Source organism: Lepisosteus platostomus, unplaced genomic scaffold (assembly GCF_059453375.1).
Source record: "Lepisosteus platostomus isolate fLepPlt1 unplaced genomic scaffold, fLepPlt1.hap1 Scaffold_47_H1, whole genome shotgun sequence".
Classification (NCBI taxonomy): Eukaryota; Metazoa; Chordata; class Actinopteri; order Semionotiformes; family Lepisosteidae; genus Lepisosteus; species Lepisosteus platostomus.
This window is the reverse complement of record NW_028291667.1, coordinates 149,156-170,953: the sequence shown is the minus strand read 5'-3', so window position 1 is coordinate 170,953 and position 21,798 is coordinate 149,156. Positions and strand designations below refer to the sequence as shown.

The 21,798-nt window shown below is 47.3% G+C and overlaps 7 non-coding genes across 7 annotated transcripts; 6 read left to right on the top strand and 1 right to left on the bottom strand.

The window, feature by feature from the left end:
• Positions 1-212: 212 nt before the first annotated feature.
• Positions 213-285, top strand: trnav-aac (transfer RNA valine (anticodon AAC)). Its single transcript has one exon. It is a non-coding gene; the product is annotated as a tRNA-Val (tRNA).
• An 847-nt stretch (positions 286-1,132) lies between these two features.
• On the top strand, positions 1,133-1,204 carry trnae-uuc (transfer RNA glutamic acid (anticodon UUC)). The gene has a single exon. It is a non-coding gene; the product is annotated as a tRNA-Glu (tRNA).
• Positions 1,205-5,974: 4,770 nt separating this feature from the next.
• On the top strand, positions 5,975-6,045 carry trnag-gcc (transfer RNA glycine (anticodon GCC)). Its single transcript has one exon. It is a non-coding gene; the product is annotated as a tRNA-Gly (tRNA).
• A 5,577-nt stretch (positions 6,046-11,622) lies between these two features.
• Positions 11,623-11,704, bottom strand: trnas-gcu (transfer RNA serine (anticodon GCU)). Its single transcript has one exon. It is a non-coding gene; the product is annotated as a tRNA-Ser (tRNA).
• Positions 11,705-15,779: 4,075 nt separating this feature from the next.
• Positions 15,780-15,896, top strand: LOC148633348 (U5 spliceosomal RNA). Its single transcript, XR_015933983.1, has one exon. It is a non-coding gene; the product is annotated as a U5 spliceosomal RNA (small nuclear RNA).
• Positions 15,897-16,126: 230 nt separating this feature from the next.
• On the top strand, positions 16,127-16,271 carry LOC148633347 (U4 spliceosomal RNA). Its single transcript, XR_015933962.1, has one exon. It is a non-coding gene; the product is annotated as a U4 spliceosomal RNA (small nuclear RNA).
• Positions 16,272-17,579: 1,308 nt separating this feature from the next.
• On the top strand, positions 17,580-17,721 carry LOC148633346 (U4 spliceosomal RNA). The gene has a single exon (XR_015933954.1). It is a non-coding gene; the product is annotated as a U4 spliceosomal RNA (small nuclear RNA).
• Positions 17,722-21,798: the final 4,077 nt, after the last annotated feature.

Genomic DNA, 21,798 nt, shown 5'->3' with positions numbered 1-21,798 from the left:
ACACAGGAAGGCTGGAGCAGGTGGCTGTGGGCTCTGTGCACCGCCGAAATAGCTCAGCTGGGAGAGCGTTAGACTGAAGATCTAAAGATCCCGGGTTTCGGTGTTTTGTTTCATCGCGCCCTTTGTTCCTCTCTCCAGCGCCCCCTGCCTAAAGTGACGCGTCCCTTTCTCAGCCCGAAACGCAAGCGAGACACCAGCAGCAGTCCCTGCAGGTTTCCGTGGTGTAGCGGCTATCACATTCGCCTAACACGCGAAAGGTCCCCGGTTCGAGACCGGGCGGAAACAGCCTCGTTTTGCACGCTCCTGTACTTCACAGAGGTATTGAGCGACCGGTCATTTGTTCCCAATGTATTTCCGGTGCCTTCATGCACTCTTGTACCAAACGCACGTTCCTTCTGTATGCGGAGCCGATCATTTGCAATTGGGCTGTGCCGACAGATCAGGACGAGCTCTGTCGGCTCAAAAGCAGCGCAGGACCTGCAACAACAACAGAAAGATTAGCATCCAGCGGGGGCTTCTTAGTGAGCCCAAGATCTCATCAAGAATCGGCTCCAGCAACAGGGCTGGGCGCATTGTTCCATTCTCCGACCACTCTCGGTGTAAACAAGTCCCTCCTGGTCTCTGCTTGAATTGCACTTTCCTGCGTTTGCTTTGGTGTAACTGGCTTCCCCTGCATGGGCGAATGTGAAGAAGATCCTTAGTAAGTCATTGAAGAAACCCGAGAAGAGGTCGGAGTGGTCTCTGTCGTTCATCAACGATCCAGTCAGGCAGTACTCCTCTGTAAAGCGCCGTTCGTTCACATCAATTGGCTTTTTTTTGCCTTCATTCGTGCAAGTAGTAAAAGCAGACACCCCTATTCTGCCTTGACCCGGATTCGAACCGGGGTTGTTGCGGCCACAACACAAAGTACTGACCACTATACGATCACGGCGAGTTACCGATACACACGTGGCAGGGCGGAAAAGGCTGTGCTCTCTTCGTGTGACATAATTCGGGAAAGTCCTGACGTTGCATTTCAACTGAGCCCCAGTATACATCGACCCTTCGACACTCTGAGTGACAACTCTCTTGCGTGTTTTCTCATATTTCTGTAGTTTGCTTGCATGATGCCCGGAACAGAAGGGTTGTGCACTCCCATATGGTCTAGCGGTTAGGATTCCTGGTTTTCACCCAGGCGGCCCGGGTTCGACTCCCGGTATGGGAACGTGTAAATTTTGCCTCCTGCTTTCCAAAAGATCAGCACTGTGTACGAAGGAGCCGCATTAAAACTACTCAACGTGCAAAACGTGCGAGAAGAGGGGGCGCTTGTTTCCAGCCGAAACTTCTCTCGTGTGAGACGAGCTGACCATCGCTGCAGGAGGTGGGAGGGTCACTCTGGTAGACAGGGCTGACCTTCGGCAATAGGATTTATACTCTCCAAGATGATATTTGCACTTTCTGGAGAGGCGATTTTCTCCACTTCAGTAGCCCGATTTCGTCGATTGCGTGGAGAGGGCTGTAGAATGTGGCGCCATCTTTCCTGCTCCGTCCATGACAGGCGTGCTGGTCTCTGGAGAGACAGCACGGTCCATCAGCGCACCCCAATAAAGGCACTGGAAGCAGCTGAATCGCATTGGCGAAGCTCAGCGCTGGGCCGCTGGGCACATCTGACCACAGTTTCCGTAGTGTAGTGGTTATCACGTTCGCCTCACACGCGAAAGATCCCCGGATCGAAACCGGGCGGAAACAGACCAGACTTCTTCTGTCGCCACGCACAAAAGGGGATTGGGGATTCGCCTAGTGCTGTGATCGAACAGACCCACTCACCTCTTAGTGTGGCGGGATCTGCACAGTGCATGTCGCAGCGCATCCTGCTTTCACTTCAATGCGCGTCCTGATGTACCCCGGTCTCCCGCGTGACAGGTGGGGACAGGTGACAGGTCCTGTACTAACGAGGAAGACATCGCTCTCCGACCCCCGGCATTGTGTCCCGACCCACCGTGCTGGAAGCCGACTCGTGCTGTGATTACTTTACGGAGCAGAAATGACAACCGAGGAGCCGAGAGATCATTTCAGCATTTCGCGTCTGAACGGAAAACACAAACGACCAACTCGGAATGACTTGCCTTTGATGCTTATATACCTCTTAGTGTGGCGGGATCTGCACAGTGCATGTCGCAGCGCTCCCTGCTTTCACTTCAATGTGCTTCCTGATGTCGAGTCGTGTGCCGTGCGGAGGCTCTGAAAGCGAGAGCAATGAAAAGGTGCACGACACTGTGAAATAAACATTAATAAACGCATATATAACGTCGAAAACACATCTAACACTAGGAGTATACAGCACTCTGCACAGTGTACGAAGTAAATTATTTTCGCAGTAATTAATTATATTTACTATATTTATTATACACGTGTAAATTAATTACTGCGAAAATAATTTACTTCGTACACTGTGCAGAGTGCCGTATACTCCTAGTGTTAGATGTGTTTTCGACGTTATATATGCATTTATTAATGTCGTCGATTTTACGGTTGCAATTCGACGTTGATTATACGTCGAGGCGACGTATATATACGTATAGCCGTATTTTCGGCGTGAATATATGTATATTCGACGAATCAATGCCCACAGCTTGGCATACAAGGGTTTTGCGGAGGGGTCTTGCCACCTGCCTGAAAAAAAAAACAGTAAAATGTTTGAGTGCCTATAGAGTTTCTATTTTTATTTTCTTGAGAAAAGTTGATACCATTTCCTGGAAACCCCGTCCCCCATCAGTGCGCGGTGCCCGGGGAAAAATCTGTAGGGGGGCGTCTGATATTCTGAGCGGGGGTGATATTTCGGTTGAAACGGAGCTGTACGGTGCAGCTACCCAAATGAAATCTCGCAGCTATGCCATTAATTAGTGCTTTATGATAGAAGATATCGACTAGCAATCTGGTATTTGCGATGAAGTTCAGTTTCACATTTTTCGTCACTCTCACTGGAGAGTATTGCCTGGAGCGAAAAGTACCATAAGCGTTCATTTTTGCAGCTACATGGACGTTCTGAATTGTTAAGAAAAAATGTTGTAAAACCAACAGAAAGCACAGACTGCTATAACTAGTCCTAGTTATATAACGATTTTAAGTATAATGATAAACTACTGCAAGGAATCGGTCCACCTGAGCAAACAGGATCGTAATGTTGACACTCAATAACGACACTGATATGTGCAGCTCCTGGACGGATAGCCCTCCTGCCCATCAAACAGACTGAGTGACTGTTCGTGTCATTTAGTGTTGTCTGACCATTGACAAAGTACAACTATTTTTTAGGGCGCAAATTAAGTTAGGTAAATCTTTTTGCCCAAAACTGAAGGGGCAACATTCCCCCCTCCCCCCGTGATGCCAGGCCTGTCCCCATCCTATTCCATAATGTCATTATATATAATACCATACAACAGTGACCGATCCTTACTAACTACATGCGTTAAAATTGCACATCAGCTCATAGCAGGGGGCACATAGCCGCGATGTATTATCAATGTTATATTTCAACCATAATATCGACAACATTAATAAACGCATACGTTGAGAAAATATCGAACCCAGCATATTTTCCGGTTATATACCACAATGCATTGCTAGTATTCGTTGGTCACAATTTTGGACACGTTTTTCAAACGTAGAAGTATATCCGCAAATATCTCAGCAATCCTCTTTTGACGAGTAAGTATGAACAATAATAATACTATCTGAATACATACAGATCTTTCTTAATATTATTTTGATAAAAATAGTACGTGAATAAGCAAAAAATGGCACATAAAATAGTGTGAATGGGGAAGATGACACAAAATTGTTTTGCCGTTTCTCTATTCTTATTCTATGTTGTACTTTCAAACTTTGGGTACTCTTTAATTAGGACAGACTTTATTGCTCAACTGCTATGATGCAAGCCAAATTTTATACATTTATTTCAGTTTTGAGCTTAGTAAACCGTTCACTTTTTAGATTATACTAAAGAAGATAATCATCATTTATTTGGGAAGTAATATTATACAATTTTCTCCTAGCTGCGGTGCTGAAGTCCCACCCTACATCAACAGAAAAAGAAATAAAGGAGCATGCAATGTGTTACTTGAAGAATGCATATGAAAGACGGGGGGCCAGGAGATCTGGACACTGAAAATAATAGGTTTTTGGTTCTAACTGTTAGGACAATTAGACAGGGTTTGCAAATAGTGGACAAAAATCGTCTTAACTTCCATTGTAATATTTTTTTTCTTGGAAATATAGAAGTTGTACATTTTAAAATGTATATTTGAATCAAAATGTGGTTTTGAGTTAGTGTGTTAATGTAATTAGTTTTGTGTTTGTCATTACTATACTGTATATTGCCATGTTACCAGAATTTGTAGCTGAAGTTTAAGACTAGTTGTGTTTTTTATGATTATTGCCCATATGTTGATTGTTGATTGATTGTATACAATGTATAATTTGAAATACATATGTTTCAGGTGTGAATGTGTATTTTCAGAATACATTTCTAAACCTAATCATTGGCTTGGTTTACTTGTTTCTACGCCTATAAAATCTATCTTTGATGTATAATAGACCTCTACCCATATACGTATAATAGACCTTTAATGTTATCCGTATAACAGACCTCTACCCATATACGTATAATAGACCTCTAAAGTTATACGTATAATAGACCTCTAAAGGTATACGTATAATAGACCTCTAACCATATACGTATAATAGTCCTCTAAAGTTATCCGTATAATAGACCTCTAAAGTTATCCGGAACTCCAACCATATATGTATAATAGTCCTCTAAATTTATCCGTATAATAGAACTCCAACCATTTATGTATAATGAACGTCTAAACATAGACGTATAATTGACGTATAACTTTAGACGTATATTAGAATTTCATTCTAGACGAATTGTAGACCACATTTAGACGTCTAAGGTATGCGTTTAATAGACGTATATTATACGTCTTTTGCCCACTGGGACTACTGAATGGCGTAGACCTGAAAATAAAACTCACGCGCAACAGAGATGCTTTCTGCTTAATGAACAACATCGGAGAACACAAACTGAGCGTACTCTCTGCATCTTTGTTTGTGAACGCCGAAGCACTCCTGACGGTCGCACCACTAAATACCTAAATACCCCATAGACCGCGTACAGATGAAAGTCTTCAGCCTGCCTGCAGGGAGCCATGTGTGTAACCAAGAAAACCTCTTTCTCGGACAGTTACCCAAAGTGGTAATTTTGGGGTTTGTGGACAAAGCGGCATTCAGCGGCAGTTTTACACAAAACCCCTTCAAATTTAAACACTACAACATTAACTTTCTGGCTCTCTACACGGACGGTGAACAAATCCCGACTAAACCGCTTCAACCGCTTCAACCAGACTTCCAGAATGGACATTGCGTCGGTGAATATTTTAATCTGGTGGAAACATCCGGGAAGCCTCTGAAAGTCTTTTTTTGTGTGTAACAAAGTTGCATTTTCATGTCCGGACGGGGAGACTTTATCATTCCGACATGAAGCCACCCTTAAGTCCTCTGAGGCGTGTCTGTCTGCAAGGCTTGTATTTTGGAAATGTTTTTTTGAAACGGAGAACGACTTTGAAATAGGCTTCCGCCGGCGCCTCGCGATCCAGGTAAGATTGTAGCAAGAACGCAGCGGCGGCGGGGTTTGCTGTAGTCGTGGCCGAGTGCTTAAGGCGATGGACTAGAAATCTATTGGGGTCTCCCCGCGCAGGTTCGAATCCTGCCGACTACGTTGTCCACCTCCTGTCGTTGTGTTCTGGCGCAAGCAAAGAAGCGCACCTCTTTGCTGTTCCTGGTGGTTTTAAAACGCCAAATCGCTTGTACCCGCTGCCTTGGAAATAAATTCTTCAGCGTCTGCAAATGGCATTTTGCAGCTGGAAGCAGATGTCGACGCGTTTTGCACAGAGCACCAAAAAAGCGTCTTTTTTGAAGGTCCAGGCACTGAGCATTGGTGATTTAGTGGTAGAATTCTCGCCTGCCACGCGGGAGGCTCGGGTTCGATTCCCGGCCAATGCAGTAGCTTTTGCAGCGAGCGGCTCCATCACTTGCATCCCCTTGCAACTTGCAACTGAAAACCCACTGAAGCTAAGCAGGTGTGAGCCAGGTCAGTACCCGGATGAGGGTGAGCTACAGGGAAAAACAAAGCTTCCAGCTGGAAGCGGTGTTAATGGTGCCGGCGGGGGGGCATTCACCCTGAGGTCTGTGCGGGTCCCAATTCCCCAGCATAGTGACAGAGAAATAAACATATTTTGGCAACTTTGGTCACCCCCATTTAACTTCTGGGGCAGGAAAAGCACACTTTTCAAAACTTGTTTTTCAGCTCGAAATAAACGTATTTTTTCAAACCTTGGAATCCCAATGTAGCTGCCTGGCTCATTAGAGCCCACTGAGTCAGCCCTTAACCCCACTGTGCAGAAGCTGTCAAAACGGGTTTTTCAGCAGAAATAAACACGTTTGGGCAACTTTGGTCACCCCCATTTAACTTCTGGGGCAGGAAAAGCACACTTTTCAAAACGTGTTTTTCAGCTCGCTGTGACCTCTGTTTTACATCTCATCCAAAAGACAGCGCCCTTTTACAACACAGCGTCTCTGTCACTATCATAAGTGACTGCCATCATAAGAATATGAGTCCAATATTTTAGAATATAGTCGGAATGACTTCTAACCTTACCTGTGGTGTCTTTAATCCCTATTGCTCAATGCATGGTGTACGTACTGCATAGATGTGTCTTGAGAATGAGGAATGGGCCCCTGAGACCGTCATTTACCTGTTTCACAAATGATCGTATTTTACTAGAGATTCTGTTTGGGATTCAGATGTGCATTCGGACAGCAATCCCTTTCAAGAAATGATACGTACTGGATGAGGTCAAAGGTGCTGGAACACTGTATTTAGGATGTGTTTGCAGTGATTGTGTGTCTCCTGCTTCATCGCAGTGATATATAGATGTGCTCCTGTAATTTATTGGTACATGCCCAGGGCAGTAAGCAGTCTGAGGATTTATTTCCAGACGGCATAGAGCAGTGAAGCAGTGAAGTAGTGCAACACACTGGATCATTATATTATTAGAATCTATTCTACTTAAATTATTACATTATACACAATTTGAGTTCATTTTAAAAAGTAAAAGGTAATGAAAGGAATGCATTTTCATAAGAAAGATAATACCGATATGCATGTGATAATCTTCCTATTATCATGTAGTGCGTCAGTTGGACACTTTGTGGGCTTGAAATACAAAGCAAATCATGTTCTATGGTACAAGTTAAATACAAAACGTAAGCTTTTATTTTAATTAGATTTGTTTATAAAGCATAAGCAATCATTTATTACATTAATATATGTGAAAATGACATTTTAGCATCATAATATTACATAAAGGTCTCTAGCTTCAACACAGTGATATATATATATATATGCTCAGTGATTTATTGGTACATGCCCAGGTCAATAATCAGAATGCAGACGGGCTACAGGTAGTGTTGTGAAATACTTCAACACACTGGATCGCAGATTTAGACCCCCTGCACTCTTACTCCTTAAAAACCAAAGAAATGAAGATATGTAGCAATCACATTGTAACAGGGGTGACAGTGACTTAATGCTTATACTAGTGGACTTTTGGTACCTTTAGGGTACGGTGTTCCCTGAAGGGCTCTCAAACCCCGCATTTCAGATGCCTAGCTGTATCACTGATGTGTTGCACCTCAGAATCACTTTTAACCTTACCTCTGGTATCTTTAATCCCTATTGCTCAACGCATGGTGAAAGTATTGCATAATTGTGTCTGAAAATGAGCAATGGGCACCTGAGAGACTCATTTGCCTGTTTCACAAATGATCATATTTGACTAGAGATTCTGTTTGGGATTCAGTTGTGCATTCTGACAGCAATCCCTTTCAAAAAACGATACATTCTGGATGAGGTCAAAGGTGCAGGAACACTGTATGTGTTTGCACTTATTCTGTGTCTCTAGCTTCAACACAGTGATATATATATATATATGCTCAGTGATTTTTTGGTACATGCCCAGGGCAATAATCATTATGAGGATTTATTTCCAGATGTGCTAGGGGTAGTGTTGTGAAATACTTCAACACACTGGATCGCAGGTTTAGACCCCCTGCACTCTTACTCCTTAAAAACCTGAAGCGTCTGGCGTCTCGCCGACGTCGAACACCCCCCTCAGGCTGTACTCGTACTCGGCTAACTGCTGTGGAACCCTGTGTGAGAAGCCGTTGGCCACGGTGACGGCTGGCGACCCACGGACGCCCCACTATCGGCCGGCTCCAGCCCCAGCTGGTCCTCTAGAGCCTCCCCACACGGCTCCTCCTCCCGGGCCTGGTAGGGGGCCAGCCGGTCTTGGTGCAGGACCACCACTCTCCCCCGTGTTCGCAACCGGACACGGTAGCAGACCTCGCCCACCACCCAGAGTACCTCAGCGGGCCCCTCCCACGACGGCGCCAGCTTAGGGCTGAGGCATTTGCGGCGGCGCGGGTTGTACACCCAAACCGAGTCCCCGGGCTGGAAGGCAGGCCCCCTGCAGCGCAGGTCGTAGTGCCGCTTCTGCCGGACCCCCGCCTGTGTCAGGTGGGTCCGTGCAAAGCTGTGCACCTGCTGCATCCGCTGCCGCAGGTCCCATTCGTAGTCCGGTCCAGCCAGCGGTGCCGACCCGTCTCCGGGCGACGGGCCGAAGACCAGGTCCACCGGGGTTCACATTTCCCGGCCCAGCATGAGTGAGGCTGGGGTGCACCCGGTGGATTCCTGGACCACGGTCCTATACGCCCAGAGTGCAAGGGGGAGGTGGCGGTCCCAGTCCCGTTGGTGCCGGGACACCAGGGTGGCCAGCTGGGTGGTGAGCGTACGATTAAACCGCGCCACCAACCCGTTGCTCTGGGGATGCAGAGGTGTGGTCCGCGTCTTAGTGATCCCCAGGCACTGGCACACTCTGGCGAAGACCTGGGACTCGAAGTTACGCCCCTAGTCACTATGTAACTCCTCCGGCACCCCCAGCCTGGCAAACATCCCCTCCAGCAGTGCATCGGCCACCGTGGGGGCACTCTGGTCCGGGAGGGCGTAGGCCTCCGGCCACTTCATAAAATAATCCATGGCCACCAAGACGTAGAGGTTCCCGGCCTCGGTGCGCAGAAACGGGCCCAAAACGTCCACCCCCACCCGCTCCATAGGAGCCCCCACCTGGTGTTGTTGGAGGGGGGCCCGAGAGCGCTCGGGGGGACCCTTCTGCGCCACGCACACTGCATACGTTCGGCAGTACCACTCCACGTCCCGGTGGCAAAGACCCCAATAAAAATGGCCTCGGAGGCGCTACAGGGTTTTTTTACCGCCAAAGTGCCCCACGCCCGGCTGGCCATGCACTGCTCGGAGCACCGCCCCGCGGAGCGACCAAGGCACCATCAGCTGCCACCGTACCTCGCCACTGGAGGGTACCCGGCACCCCCGGCGCAGCACCCCGTCCTTTACCTCCAAGGCCTCCCACAGGGCGCAGGGGGCCTTGACGGACTTTGGGTGTGGGGCGAGCTTCTCTCGCGTAGACCGCACTCCGGCTACCACTCCTAGCATGCCCAGCGGTACTACGAGCGCCTAGGGGCGCTTCCTCCTCACCACCAGGCGAGGGCGTTACAATACATAGAATATGCATGTAAAACGAACAGATCTTATCGAGAGGGTTATCAGAATACAAAAGGTATATATTCAGTCAGTTACAAAGTGTTACACATATCAAGAGGACATACATTCAGTATATCATTCATTTAGACCATTTCATAAATGAACCTGGTAATAACTTCTACATTAGATACTGAAAACAAGTACATAACTCTTAGGAATTGAATTGATATCAACTGGTTGGGATAACAATTGAATTCGCGAGCAGTAATGCAGTGAAGTTGAATACTCATCCAATCTCTGGGGATTCAGATCTCCTGCGGGCACAAAGAAACAGTTGCAGGCTTGTTGCTGTCCAATCCGTGCTCTCTGTCTAGGTGCCAGGCTGTGCTGTGCGGGTTGCGACGGTGCGCTGCTGATGCTCACTGACCGGCTAGTTAGTGTTGGCTTTAACTAGCAAAGTTTGTGCACAGGAGAAAAGATGACTGTGGGTCCCAGCAAGTCAAGAAGAAGACCGGTTCGTTCCTGATGAAGAGCTAGTTCTGAATAGTGATTCAACTGTCCACAGTTCCGACCTGTTCACGAGGCCTGCTGCTGGTGCTAACCTCGGGTGGATCCTCTGGTTACTCTCTGGCAACCTCCGCTTTAGACTCTTAGAACAAAGGAAAGTTCTGGCACTCGGACACACTGGCCGTTCCGTGGTTGTCCGGGCTGAGTCTCAGGATGGTCAGGAGGCGCGCTGTGAGAATGTCCTGCCCTTGGGAGCCTTCTGCTCCTGGGCTGTCCTGCCCTGGAATTCTCCTTTGAATTCCCTTTAGAAAACTCCACAGAAATCTCTACTGAATTCCCACTGAATCTCTCAGGCTCTCTGTGTTGCCTGTTTTTACCTGGAGGAACTTCAGCTCGTTGATTGGCTGAAAGTTCCATGGGCATCAGAGTCCCACGTGGGTTACTCGGCCCTACCAGTCCCTGATTGGTTGATCAAGGTGAGATATGAGTCACTTACTCCTGACACTTAGGAATGCAGTCCAGATGTCCATCTGGCACTCCCTAGACAGATAGGCGCCAATGGATGACCATTGATCATGATAGCCAGGCTTAGCTAAGTGCATCCCCCTTTGGGAGCTGTCCCTTATCAAGGGAAACCTTAAATCAGCCTGCATGAATAGTTTCTCTGTGGCTGCACCACAGAGATGAACAGAGAGATGAGGCCTAATTTGGGAAAGCTCAGAAACACTTAATTCTTTCTTATTAATAAGCCTCGCCGCTACACCGCCCAAAGCACTTCTAAAACAGGAGATTCGCGTTTGGGAAAACAGGTCTACGGGTCTGAAACCTGCTCCACGGAAAACAGCTCTGTTGCGCTTTTGATCAAAGGGAGATTCGCTGTTCTTACTTTTTGATGACATAACACCCAAAGGGGCTTCTTTGGAGCTGGATTCCAACCAGCATCCTTAAGTTTCTTGGCAGTATCCTTTACAGTCCTCTGTTCGGTCGACAAGGGACTGAAGGGGGCAGCTTTCCTCACACATACAGTGCAATGTACTGTAGTGTTCCCCTTAATTGAATTCGCAGTTCTGCATCAAACCTCTAACTCGTTTCCTTAGCTTGGATTTAAGCCACGAAGCAGGCTTCTACTGTATAAACGTCTAGAGGAATCACAAACTATTTGAGAGGCCACCATCCCAGGGGGAACTGACAAGTCTATCCCTAAACACCTAGCGCAGTCTCTCGAGAGACCGTCAAAAATCGCTTTCTCCGTTTGCGTTGCAAGTAAGTGAAAACGCGGTCTCAACCCAGAGCCACTTGGCAGCAGCGGCACGTAAATACCGTTACTGTTACTGCTCGATACCGACGTTAGCCTACTATACCATGTTCAGCCACCGCTAGAAAATGCACGGCTCTAGAACCGGAGCAAATGACAGGAGGGCCAACGCCGAACGGGCACACGTGTCAGACATGGAGCGCGACGAGGATGGGATTCGAACCCATGCGTGCAGAGCACAACGGATTAGCAGTCCATCGCCTTAACCACTCGGCCACCTCGTCGAGGGATCTGGGCTGTCCGGACATGGGTTGGCGCGCTCCAGATGATCTTTTTCTTTTTTTTCCCTCGTACTCGAGGGTCATTTTCCTGTTCCACGTGCGATTTCAACATTTTCCTTGGGAGATGCCAAGCCAGGAATTAATTCTCCAGGACCTTAATTCTCTTCTCTTGCAGCCTGAGATCATGTCCTTCTTTTGGCTCCCTCCAGTTCTGATAAAAAATCTCATTCTTAGATTTGTTAATTTTTGCAGAGAAAGCCAAAGAGAAACGCTCACAACACTGCAGAGCTCTGCTAATTGAGGTACTGTCAGAGAGGAGCAGGGTGACGTCATCCATGTATAGAGATGTCTTTACCTCTCCTCCCCCACTTCCAGGCACTGGTATCCCATTAATGGCCTGATCCTGGCGCAAGGCACAGGCTAAGGGCTCCGTAGCCAAAACGAATAACAAAGGGGATAATGGGCAGCCCTGCCTCACTACTGAACAGACTTCAAAGGGGTGTGATCTATTGCCATTAACCATTACTCTGCTGTTGCTACCTGTGTACAGCAGGTTAATCCACTTTCTCATGATGGGGCCAAACTTCATGTGCTCAAGTACCGATGTTAAGTACTGCCGGTTTAGGCGGTCAAAGGCCTTTTCTAGGTCTACACCTAAAACGCACAGAGGGAGGGAGCGATCCTCTGAGTACAGACAGACATCCCTCAACAAGGCCAGGTTGTCGCTCATCAGGCGTCCTACTATCCCACAAGTCTGTTCTTTCCCTACCAGTGAGGCCACTACATTTTGTAGGCGCAGGAAAAGGGCTTTGGACAGGATCTTAGTGTCCACGCCTAACAGGCTGAGGGGTCTCCAGTTCTTTATGTCATTCTTTGCTCCTTTCTTAAACAAGAGAGAGATAGTGCCTTCTCTTAAAGAGTCAGGCAGCAATTCTGTCTTATAGCTTTCCTCGAATAGGAGCAGTAGCGGATCCTGAAGCAGATCCCAAAAGGTGCAATAAAATTCTTTAGGGAGCCCGTCAGCACCCGGAGTTTTCCCCTTCTGTAAGCTCTCCATAGCCTGTCTCAGCTCTTCTACTGTCAAATCCCTCTCAAGTACTTCCCTATCTTCTTCACTCAAAACGTTTTCTAGCTTTGAGGTAAAAAAATGAATTTCTTCATCCTTTACCTCTGTAGAGCTGTACAGTCTTGAGTAGAAGGCCTCGGTGCAGGAGAGGATAGCACTCGGCTCTGTTCTCTCTCGTCCCTCCTCATCAACTACACTTTCCATGACAGACTTGGAGCCTACCACTTTCCTGAAAAAGAAGCGAGTACACTTCTCATTTTCTTCCAAGAACTGCACTCTGCTTCTTAACAGCACTCCTCGACTACTTTCTTGGCTATGCTCCGGATGTCCTTTTTTAAAAGGGTGATATCCTCGAGCACATCGAAGCCACTGTGCAGCATCGTGTAGAGACGCTGCAGCTGCCTCTGTTTCCTGGCTAGCACTCCTCTCCGTCTGGCAGCAGCCTTCCTTCCCTCAGCCATGAAAAAGGCCTTTGTCCTCATCTTCACCTCCTCCCACCACTCTCCTACTGACCCGTACAGACACTGCAAGGACAGCCACTGTGATAGTTTCTCCTTGTAGCGGGATACTACCCCCTCGTTCTCTAGCAGCTTTGTGTTGAGTTTCCAGAGGCCTGGGCCAAAGACAGTCCCGCCCTGGAGTTCCACTCTACACCCTAAAGCCTGATGATCTGAGAAGAAGACAGGCTGAAGAGTGACCCCAACAACTTTCACTCTCTCTGAGACAAAGCAATAGTCAATTCTGGAGCTGCTATTCCTCCCTGACCATGTATATCCTGCTGTTGTGGGATATATACATCTATATGTGTCTGAGAGTTTAAAGTCTTGAACTAAGTTTTGCAGGGCCAGTGAGCTGGAATCCAATTTTATCGGAGAGCTAGACTGCCTGTCTGTGTGCTCTAAGATACAATTAAAATCCCCTCCCACTATCACGTCTGTGCTACTTAACAATAGGGGAGAGAGTGCCTTGAGTAGCTCCACCCTTCCTCCCACGTCAGTAGGACAATACACATTGATTAGCGGCAGGTTAACGGTCCCCCATTCCACATCCACACACAGCAACCTGCCATCTATGACCCTCTGAATACTTTTCAATTTGAAAGCCCATCCTTTGAAAAGAATGGCCACGCCAGAGGCTCTGTTGTTATTGTCCCCTGACCAAACAGAAGGCCCTTTATCCCACCTATCTTCAAAGCTTTTATACCTCTCTTGATAGGCTAAAGCACACTCCTGCAACATCAACACATCTCCCTCTCTCTGCTGGAGGTAATCAAAGACACACTGGCATTTAACTCTGTCATTGATACCTCTGGTGTTAAGAGAAATTATGTTTAGAGCCATATTACATAAGAAAGTGGAACCAGTCTTTACAAAACACATTTCTCTTCGGTCTCACCTGTTACCTTCTCTTTTTCTTTTTCTTCTTACCAATTTCCTGCCAGCCATCCTCTGAATGAGCCTTCATCAGGGTGGCAGCAGTAAAAGCGTTCACGGAGTCCATTTCAAGGAAGGGGGTAGAAGGAGGGGTGGAGGGGTTCCAGCTGTCCCCATCGCCATGCTCTCCTTCCTCCTCGCTCGGGGAGAAAACAGAGTCATTTTTCCTTTTCCTCAAGTCCAGCTCCTGGGAGCACCGAGGGGAAAGGGGTGCAGCCGATGCACCAGTCTCCTCTTCCCCCTCAACCACCAGCTGTTGCAGATCCTCCGTGATGGACTGGATGGAGGAGAGGAGGGCATCTGTAGCACTTGCAGAGTCTGAGAAAAGCAGCTCCGCTGAATCCTGGGTATCCTCGCTGGACCCGCTCCACCGGGGGGCCCCACACTGGCCCTCGTTCTGAGGAGCAGGAGTGGGGGAGGGGTCCTCGCTGTTCTCTGGGGTTTTCAAACCCTCGTGCTTGTCTGGTGCAGTCTGCGGTTGTGGGGGCGTAGTGGATTTCTCTTCCACCGGCCCCGGAGCCACAGCAGGACTGATCCTGGCTGGAGGCTGAGACTCTTTGTCCAACAAGGGTTCTTTGTTTGACTTGTTGTTTGCTTTGGCTTTTTCAGGCCGGTTTGGCTGAAACAAGCACTGCCTCATCCTTTCTCATTTTGAGTTTATAGGCGTAGGCGTGAGGGCAGTTCTTAAAAACGTGTCCTTCCGAGCCACATAAATTGCACTTTGGCAGCATTGAACAGTCAGAGGCTTAATGTCCCTGTTTGCCACAGGTCTTGCAGCATTTCACAGTGCAGGACGATGCCAGGTGTCCCACAGCACCACAGCGCCGACACACCTTTGGTTGTCCCACATAAAAAACATAGCCATTGCAGGCGCCCAGCTGGATTGTAGAGGGCAGGTGCCTTAAGCCTCCATTGACATTGTCCGGTAGCAAGCGAACCTCGAATTTCCTTGCTCCTGTTTTTATACCGTCAACATCTCTAACCTCAGTTCCATGGTGGATGGTGCAGTACTGCTTAAGCCAGGTGTGAATGTCCTCCGTCTTTGCCATTTCCGAGAACATAACAACCTCTCTCTCTGTGTCAGAGGCTGCAAGTTGATCTTCTCAAGGGCAGGAACTTTCCCTCTTTTTGCCTCAAACACATCCACACATTGTTCAAACAGAGAATAGGTAGCAAAAACAACCTCAAATGCTTTCTGACCTGGGAGAGCGAAGATGAAATACAAGTGCCGAGGTTCAAAGCCAAGTTCCTTCTGTAACACTTTTCTGCTGAACTGCATACGATCCATGAAGAGGTCATCCAAAAGCTCAAAACGTACAGCATTCTTGCGGGATCCAAAGGTTGCCATCTCAAACTGCAAAACAAACACTGCTTCCACAAAACAAGAAAACAATCCAACTACTCCAACTACAGGCTGATCAAGGTATCTCCCCTGCCAGATAAGCAGAGAGCCGCAGGCGATGAGCCCGGAGCTGAACGGGCCCCACTGGCTCGTTTGTAAGGCCAGGTGCATTGCCAACCACGACCGGCAGGGCAGAGGACTTGAAGGCGGCCTGGGCTCCTGCAGCTGTCCAGCCACGCACTCTGGTTTCTCTTCATCTCGTACAAATCTTTTGCCTTTTACTAAAGATTTCCATGGAGAGGAGCATGAATGAGTTCCATACAATTTTTGTGCTTCCCTGCCCTTGGGTGGGGCGCAGCTGGGCTGGTCAAAGAGAGAAAACAAAACCGCTCACAATCGCTCTTATTACGGCGACTGTGGCCTTCTGCTCTGCGAGTCCTCGGTCTCAGCCTGTCTGATTGGCGCTCTTTTCTTTGGGGGGCGGGAAGTGTCCGGCCGCAAATATGAAGCGTTACAGCAACGACATGCCATGAGACGATTGATAACGATTTCCATAGGATCCCCGCGGTTGCCTGGCTACCGTCAGCTTTGCGCAGTGGCAGTATCGTAGCCTGTGAGGTTTAGCCGAGGCGCGATTATTGCTAGTTGAAAACTTTTCCCAATACCCCGCTTCCGCCGGTTTCCAATACAATCGGCGAAAGCAATTTTTGAGCAAGGTGTTTAAAGACAGATTTTGTCATGGTAACATCATGGTAGAAAGAAACAAGCTTGTTACGTCTCAACAGAAACGCTCTTTAGCTCTTTCAGCGTTATGCAGAGAACAGCGTCTGTCGAGATCACTTTTGAGTCAGCGCGAAACGCCGTGTGCTGTCAGTTTGATTTCATATTGCTCGTAGCGGCGCCCGGCTTTTGTCTGTCAAACGTTAGGTTGCGCTTCTTCATGCTGCATCGTCGGCATGAGTGGAGCTCTTTAAACGTCTGTACTTACTGCGCCCCATAAGAAATTGTTTGTCCCCGTTCAAAAGAGATTGTGCGATGTCCTGCAGCGTTCACAAAGCAAACCTTTGACAGTTTGAAAAGAGGAATTTATTCTGCTTCCTGTGCGTGCAGTAGTTACAAAGTTGAACGTCTTTACACGATCTGCTGCAGTTTTCAGTGGGCGGGCTTTGTCAGATGGCTTTGAAAAACGCACTGTGTTTCGGCTCGGGAAACATCATGAGCAGTGTCCTGCATGTTTTCTGTGTATAGCTGTCTTTTAACGCATACAGAATTCATTCGAAATCATTGATTTCTCCAATTAACAAGGGTCCCTTTTTGAACCTGCGAGAAGCATTCTTTCAATGTAACAGATTTACTCCGAGGAAAGGCAGCATGACATTAAGAGTAGCTCAAGCTTTCAGCACCCGTATCGGACTGCGTGTATGCAGACACCGCTCAGAATCCCCTGTAAGATTCTCCCTCAATTCCGTTGTGCAGTGCTTTACCTCTTTCAAAAGGCTTCACTTTCCTAGTCACATTCCAAGACTCATCGAACCCGGGCTGTTTCCTCCAGCGGTATAGTATTGCAGTGAGACAGCACGATGCCTGCAAGACTATGTCACGCTAAACGCCACAGATTGTGTTTGTCCCTTCGTGTCAGTCGTCCTGCAGCCACGGGAAGTGGGACACAAACATGCTGCAATGCTTTCAGGACGTTTGGATTTGTTTGTGCAACATCCGAGAAGAGTACTTGTGGCTTGAATGTGAACTGTACGTGCCCGCCCCCTTTCCTCTGTAGTGCATGAGTTCCTCCCGGCATGCCCTTCGTCATTGTTCTGTCATCTTGTATTTAAAGGGTTGTATTTCTGCTGCTGAAAATAAGCAACGGTTTTCTCACAACGCCCTTTGTTCCCGACGGAGCCCTTGTCTGTCATGAAATTCTTTAAAACCTCAAGCTAGAAGAAGAAGACGACAAATATGAAGCGTTACAGCAACGACATGCCATGAGACGATTGATAACGATTTCCATAGGATCCCCGCGGTTGCCTGGCAACCGTCAGCTTTGCGCATTGGCAGTATCGTAGCCTGTGAGGTTTAGCCGAGGCGCGATTATTGCTAGTTGAAAACTTTTCCCAATACCCCGCTTCCGCCGGTTTGCAATACAATCGGCGAAAGCAATTTTTGACAGTCTCGTCAGAGCGCGACATAGTCTTGCAGGCATCGTGCTGTCTAACTGCAATACTATACCGCTGGAGGAAACAGCCAGGGTTCAATGAGCCATGGAATGTGACTAGGAAAGTGAAGCCTTTTGAAAGAGGTAATGTCGACGCTTTTTTTTTTTTGGCGTGGTACTAATAACGCCAAGGCTGGGGTTCGAGCCCCGTACGGGCCAGGTCCTTTTCTCCTCTCTTACAAAAGCTGTTAGGTTCCTTTCCGTGGTGAGATGGGTTGTGATGCAACGCTACCACATAGTGCCGACAGACAATTAAATGACAAAAATGAAGAGAGTTAAAGCAGCTGGAGAGGTTTTCTTACAACTTTTGAGCTGACACAGTTTTGGAAAATGTTTTCTTCACGCTGCACTGTACCACATAGGCAGCCAAGAGTCTCCAAAACAAAACAGCATTGACAGTCATATAATGTCCATTAACCCCGGTTTTAAACACAGTATCATGTCTGCCATCATAAGAATATAAGTCCAATATTTTAGAATATAGTCAGAATGTCTTCTAACCTTACCTGTGGTGTCTTTAATACCTATTGCTCAATGCATGGTGTACGTACTGCATACATGTGTCTTGAGAATGAGGAATGGGCCCCTGAGACATTTACCTGTTTCACAAATGATCGTATTTTACTAGAGATTCTGTTTGGGATTCAGATGTGCATTCGGACAGCAATTCCTTTCAAGAAATGATACGTTCTGGATGAGGTCAAAGGTGCTGGAACACTGTATTTAGGATGTGTTTGCAGTGATTGTGTCTCCTGCTTCAACGCAATGATATATAGATGTGTTCCTGTAATTTACTGGTACATGCCCAGGGCAGTAAGCAGTCTGAGGATTTATTTCCAGACGACATAGAGCAGTGAAGCAGTGAAGTAGTGCAACACACTGGATCATTATATTATTAGAATCTATTCTACTTAAATTATTACATTATACACAACTTGAGCTCTCAGCACCGTACTGAGCCCAGGTGTTTTTCTAAAGCTGTCAGGTGCAGTTCATTTACATGAAGGAAATCTCTTACTGGGTACGATTACAATGCAGTAAGTAGCACAGGCTACTTAGGGAGTAGGCTGATGTGTTTAAAAACGACCCGAGCCAGCAGGAGTCGAACCTGCAATCTCCTGATCCGTAGTCAGACGCGTTATCCATTGCGCCACTGGCCCTGGTGTGACACTGCAGGACTGTAACCCAGTGAGCTTAGCACTGCAACTAGTAAAATATTACCCCCGGTCCATTCTTTTCCAAAAGTGAGAAACACCTGTTTTCTACATTTTGTCTGTTTTAAAACCATATCTCTTTAAACCAAACCAAGAGTTTGTCTTTTGCACTGATATTCTGATTCATTTCGATTTCAAAGAAAAAAGAAACATTACCTTCCAAAGCATCATAAAATTGTCCCTTCCTCCAGACTCTACTTCTCTCTTGTAGTAGTACAGCAGACCTTTCCAGGTGAGCAGATCACAGAGTCCAAAATGAGCTTCCTCCATCAAGCAAAGTACCTGAACATGACTCTTTCATCATAAAAGCGCCCCTGTAATAAAGAAATTAAATCCGAAATCAAGAGGGCAGTTGCCTACTGAAGTTCAAGAAGTCATAAATTTTAACCTAGCAACACATTAAAGGCTGCATCTATACAAGTACGATTCTAGAAATGCTCACCAGATTACGTTTTAAGAAAGAACTGCGCCTCAGGTTCCGCCGAGATCTTAACTCGGATGGCAGGATTCAGAGTCTGGTGTGGAATGATGGCGCACGGAGGGTCCACATACTGTGGATCCCTCAGTGTTCTTCCGCGTGTTCAAACCGCCAGCGTGTGACTCCCCTGTCCCCGTGACCTCATTGCTCTGCTCTCGCCTCTGTGCAGCTGAGCCCGACTCATGGTAAAGTGGAAAAAAATATGCCCTCAACGTGAGATTTACTCTGGAGTGAGGATAGTTGTTACCTTCTTATCGTTGAAACGGATGTATGTGATATGGCGACTAGGTTCTTCTCCATTAGCAGGCTTAAGGTTAAAGAAAAAAACATTGCTGACTTCTTTTTTTTTTGCCAGCTGCGAGCGCTGATTAGCGAGGTTTGTATTTCATGTTTTGCAAGTTGCATCCATTTTAAGAAAAACAAGTCGTTCAAGACAGGAAATGAATACTTGCATTTAATTAAGTCTAGACGTATGCGGTTGTCCATAATGACCAGTTCTGTTTGAGAACACAGAACAAAAAAAGGCACCGCTGGGATTCGGACCCAGGATTTCCTGTTTACTAGACAGGCGCTTTAACCAACTAAGCCACGGCGCCCCGGAAGTGCTGTCCTTTTGCAGCCACTTGGACACACCACTCAGACACATCTGCATTCGGTGTGTGCTCCGCCTGCTCGCTGAGCAAGTTGCCACCTTTACATACAATAGCAACATCGACACCAAGAGAAAGGATGACAAATGGCTTTTATTGGACTTTTCATGTCCAAGGAGCTCAATGTGCTTTCTGTGTACAGCAGGGCCACTGAACTCCACACTGGCCACTGAACCACAGCAGTGGCTTGCTGGCTTGACATCTCCCAAGGAAAATGTTGAAATCGCATGTGGAACAGGAAAATGACCCTCGAGTATGAGGGAAAAAAAAGAAAAAGATCAACTGGAGTGCGCCAACCCATGTCAGGACAGCCCAGTTTTGTTGACGAGGTGGCCGAGTGGTTAAGGCATGGGGTCGAATCCCATCCTTGTCGCTCTCCATGTCTGACACGTGTGCCCGTTCGGTGTTGGCCCTCCTGTTCTTTGCTCCGGTACTAGAGCTGTACATTTTCTAGCGGTGGCTGAACATGTTATAGTAGGCTAACGTCGGTATCGAGCAGTCACAGTAACAGTATTTACATGCCGCTGCTGCCAAGTGGCTCTGGGTTGAGACCGCGTTTTCACTTACTTGCAACGCAAACGGAGAAAGCGATTTTTGACAGTCTCTCGAGAGACTGCACTAGGTGTTTAGGGATAGACTTTGTCAGTTCCCCCTGGGATGATGGCCTCTCAAATAGTTTGTGATTCCTCTAGACGTTTATACAGTAGAAGCCTGCTTCGTGGCTTAAATCCAAGCTAAGGAAACGAGTTAGAGGTCTGATGCAGAACTGCGAATTCAATGAACGGGAACAGTACAGTACATTGGACTGTATGTGTGAGGAAAGCTGCCCCCTTCTGTCCCTTGTCGACCGAACAGAGGACTGTAAAGGATACCGCCAAGAAACTTTAGGATGCTGGTTGGAATACAGCTCCAAAGAAGCCCCTTTGGGTGTTATGTCATCAAAAAGTAAGAACAGCGACTCTCCCTTTGATCAAAAGCGCAACAGAACTGTTTTCCGTGGAGCAGGTTTCAGACCCGTAGACCTGTTTTATTTGTAGGGCAGGGCGCATTCCCAAATGCGAATCTCCTGTTTTAGAAATGCTTTGGGCGGCGTGAAGTGAAAATAAGAAATGGGCTCCAGATGCACATGGAAGCCATCAAGTGTTTCATCCGAGCTGTTTCAAAGACTGCTCAAGAGCTTTCCTTTCACAGAGGTGCAATGATTAATGATGGGGGTGCACCCTTCAATGCGCCTTACGACTCTAGGGAGTGATTGAGACGATTCGTAGCGTGTGCTCATTTCCCTCTATTCCCCGTGTTGCAGTGGTAGGATGACGTAAATTTCTGCTTCGACACGTAACGGCGTTATAATCAAGTGCAGGAGCTGAGGGCTTTTGTTTTGTTTCGTTTTCCATGGCGTTTGTAAGCACGCAAATCAAAGGCAATTCCTGCGTCTAACAGGAATGTAAATGCTTTGGAAAGTGCAGTGTGGTGCAGCTTGTAAAATCCTTATCCACATTTGTGGTTTGTTGATGTTTGTTCTGTCTGCCAAAGCTGCATTTTGACATCCGGACGGGGAGACTTTATCATTTGAACGTGAAGCCAGCCTTAAACCCTCTGAGGCGTGTCTGTCTGCTGGCACGTATTTTGTCAAAGGTATTTTTTTTTTTTTAACGGAGAGCGACTTTGAAAAGGTTTCCGCAGCCACGTCGCACTCCGTGTT